This window comes from Arachis ipaensis, chromosome B06, assembly GCF_000816755.2.
Source record: "Arachis ipaensis cultivar K30076 chromosome B06, Araip1.1, whole genome shotgun sequence".
Classification (NCBI taxonomy): Eukaryota; Viridiplantae; Streptophyta; class Magnoliopsida; order Fabales; family Fabaceae; genus Arachis; species Arachis ipaensis.
In genome coordinates, this window is record NC_029790.2 from 77989520 (window position 1) to 77993516 (window position 3997).

The 3997-nt window shown below is 41.0% G+C and overlaps 2 long non-coding RNA genes across 2 annotated transcripts; both read left to right on the top strand.

The window, feature by feature from the left end:
* On the top strand, window positions 1646-1895 carry LOC110264016. Its single transcript, XR_002349746.1, has 2 exons — window positions 1646-1730; window positions 1833-1895. It is a non-coding gene; the product is annotated as an uncharacterized LOC110264016 (long non-coding RNA).
* On the top strand, window positions 2324-3503 carry LOC110263362. The gene is made up of 2 exons (XR_002348877.1): window positions 2324-2778; window positions 3359-3503. It is a non-coding gene; the product is annotated as an uncharacterized LOC110263362 (long non-coding RNA).

Consider the following 3997-nt stretch of genomic DNA (forward strand, 5'->3'; position numbering starts at 1 on the left):
GATGCGGGGGGGTTAGGGTTTCGCGTGGATTGGGTTAAGTGGATTCAAATCCACTCGGACGTGTGGGTCACGCGGACGCGTGGATGAGGGAAAAACGTAACGACGCGGACGCGTCATTGACGCGATCGCGCGAGTGAGGAATAATGAAAGTGACGCATACGCGTGGAGTATGCGTACGTGTCGCTCAGAATTGTGCTAAATGCACAATTCCAGCGTCGTTTTGGCACAACTCTCTGTTTCAATTTAGGGATCAATAATTTCCACGCGACGCGTACGCATCGCCCTGCTTTCGCGTGGTGTGTGTAAAGTGAAAGTGATGCGTCCGCATCACTGACGCTAACGCGTGGCCCAAATTGTGCCTAACGCATAACAGCCGCACGATTCCAGCCCAACTTTCTGGGCGTTGGATGTTGACGCCGATTTGCAATCGACGCCCACGCGTGGCCCATGCGCACGCGTGGGGTGATTTTTTTTTCATGCAGTATGCAGAATGTAATGCTGATGCGGATGTTATGAATAAATCCAGGTACAATAAAAATAAAATAAAATAAAACGAAAAACAAACAAAACAAAATAAAATTAAAATTGAAAAAGGAACGATCATACCATGGTGGGTTGTCTCCCACCTAGGACTTTTGGTTAAAGTCCTTAAGTTGGACATTTGATGAGCTTCCTACTATGTTGGCTTATGCTTAAACTCATCCAAAAATCTCCACCAACATTTGTAATTCCAATAGCCTCCGGGCTCCCATACTAGGCAACTAAAGCCACTACAAGAAAAAAGGCCTATGGCCACGCTTTTTTCTTGCCACGCTTTAAAAGCGTGGCGAAAAGTGGTCAATGGCCATGCTTTTATGAGGGTGGCGATAGATTAGAGATTTGGCCACCTTTTTTTTTGCCACGCTTCAAAAACGTGGCGAAAAGGATCAACGGCCACGCTTTTATAAGGGTGGCAATTGATTAAAGAAACGGCCACGTTTCAAAACTGCCACGCTTCAAAAGTGTGGCCATAGAGAGCAACAAGGACGTTTTAAAAGCGTGGCGAAAGGGTTTCATTAAGGCCACGCTTGGAAAACGTGGCCATATCCTGGTCCTCTTTTGACACGCTTTAAAAGCGTGGCCAAAAGATTTTTTTCTGCCACGCTTCGAAAGCGTGGCCGTAGAGAGAAACAGTTACGTTATAAAAGCATGGCAAGAGGGTCCCCAACCCATTGACACCAACCCGACCCGCAACCTGGCCCGCAACCCGGTCCCCAACCCGTTAGACACTAACCCTAATCTTCTTTTCCCTTCGAAACCACACTCGCCTGGAAGAGCTCCTTCGCCCTTCGCCCTCGTCACTCTTCATACTCTTCATACTCTTCATCTTCATCTTCTTAATCTTCATCTTCTTCTTCATACTCTTTATCTCTCTGTTCACCTTCAAGCTCCACCAAACATGGGCGACGGCAAGGTATCCGCGACGCTCTCTTCTCCTCCAAGCCCTCCGATTCCAAAGGTATGATCTCTTCTCCTCTCTCACTCTCAACTCGATCTTACGCTGTCACTCTCAACTCCTATCTCTCAACCCTGGAAGAGCTCAGATCCCCGCCGTCACCAGCACCGTCCTCACTGCGCCATTAGCCTCCCCTCTGCCTCGTCTCCCCCTCGTCACTAGGGTCGCCCTCCTCGCCGATCTCCTCTGCATCGTCAGTGTCGTCTCTCTCTCTGCTCCCAACGCTAACTGCAATGTAAGTCTCCTCAGTCAGATCTGTTCTCTTTGTACTTGATTTCTCCCATGGATCTGATCCTATGTTAATTTGTTGTTTTCTTATTTATTGACCTGCACTTAGGGCTGACGACGAACCCGTTGATCAAAAGAGATATCTCGAAGACTCTTGCAAACCAAAGTGTGTCAAACCATTACTTGAATATCAGGTATGGATTCCCTTATTTTTGTTGCTTTTTCTACAAGATGGCTTCTAGAATGGCAGAATAGATAGATTCAAAGATTTAGGACAAAATGGTAAAACAGTACTAGGAAATGAAATGCTTATATTTTATACCTTAGGTTCTGCCTTCTTATATGGATGATGTGAGTTGGTTATATTTTTTTACTGAACCATATAATCTAGAAACAAACAAGAGATGCTACCATTCTTTTTTTTCTTATGTTAAAACTGGTGATTTATATTGAAGATGGGAAAGAAAAATTGAAGATGTATGACTGGGTTTGGTTTTGTTTCATGAGTTGAGTAGTGGCATGAAATCATTCTTATCAACGAAGACCGTGAAAGCTGGAATATTTCTTGCTTTGAGCTTACATGTTGAATCCGATGTACTTTTATGGCTTTTGATGGGTGAATTTTATAGGGATGTGGAGAAAAGTGGTAATTAAATAAATATAACTGGAGTTTTGATTTTTAGTTTTCTTTTATTTTTTGGTTCTGTTTGTCACTTGTCAGTCTTTTTCAGCAACCAAAACTGGAAGGTTAGATTATTTGGTGTTGGTGATACACTGATTTGAGGTGAGTTTGGCTGTTTGAAGATTTATGATGCTTGGCAGGACGTTTGCCTCTTTTTAAGACTAGTTTGTCAATTTTTTGGAGGCTGGGGATTGGCCACAGCAGCTGGGTGGGTGGGGGAATCATGTTTAAACTTCCTTTGTTGAAATTTTGTTGAATTTTTAGGTACGAGTTAGCTGAAGATTGTGCTGATGATGACGATGCAAAGGTTGGAATCTCTGAGTTGAGGAAGGCGGTTTTAGAGGAGCTGAAGATGCATAATTCACTGGTACAGGTAGGGCATTTTCCACTTATATGAGCCTGAATTTGAGCAGAGTTATTCATTTTATCCTTAGGAATCTTACTCAGGTTTGTGCATTGTAACTTGAATTTTGAAGTTTGAGGGGAAGATTCTTGTTGTGAATTGAGATGGATCACAATTAATGTCAAGGGACTGTGTAGCTGAATGAGATAAATTATCTGCTTAATAGTAGTTGGATTCCTTTTCAATGTTTAAAAAACTTTTAACAATTTGCATGAATTATAATGAAGCTTTATTTTGTTGGAACATGGCCCAAGCAATTTTGGTGGAATAAGAGAGTATTTTTGGGAAAGAGAAGAAAAGTAGGTGTTTCGCCCAAATCAACTTGAGTGAGTATTTAGGAAAAGAGAAGAAAAGTAGTTGTTTCGCCCAAATCAACCTAAGTTTTCTATGGATATGATTATTTTACTCATAAACCTTTGTTTTAGATTAAGAGAATCTTTAAATGTGAATTGTATTAAATGTATGTGTCATTCTAACACGTTTTGTGCTGATAGGTTTCCTCCCTTCTCCATTTTGCTTATATCATTGTTGTTTTATGCAAATGGTGTAGGAGTGGGGATTGGACCTTGCAAAAGAGAACAATATTAATTCTGCAACGGTAAAATACACACAATTCCTGTTAGCCACAGCCTCTGGGAAGATTGAAGGACTAAAAGGTGCTGGTAAACTCGCAACACCATTTGAGAAAACAAAAATTGCTGCTTACACTTTAGGTTGATGATCATCTCTATTAGTGTAATTTGATATACTATGAGCAGTTCTAACTTGTATTGTTTTTGTATTGTTCTTCGGTTTTTAGTTTTGGAATTTGAGCTCGAGATTTATTTTGTATTTGAGTATTAGTTTTTTAATGTATAAAATAATTATAGTAAATTATATATGTCACTAACTATTGTTTGATTTGTCTTGTAATAAAAATTGCATACTCTATTTGTAGGTTTGGTAATAAAAAAGGATTGAAAATTTATATTGTGCAGTAATGAAGATCAAGTAAGGAAAATAAATATTATTTTTTTTTAATGTAACAAGGCTTTCGCCACGCTTTTAAAGCGTGGCTGTATATATTTGCTATCGCCGCGCTTCCAAAGCGTGGCCGTATCTCTCCCTATCGCCACGCTTCCAAAGCGTGGCCGTATCTCTCCCTATGGCCACGCTTTAGAAGCGTAGCCATATCTCCCGCATATGGCCA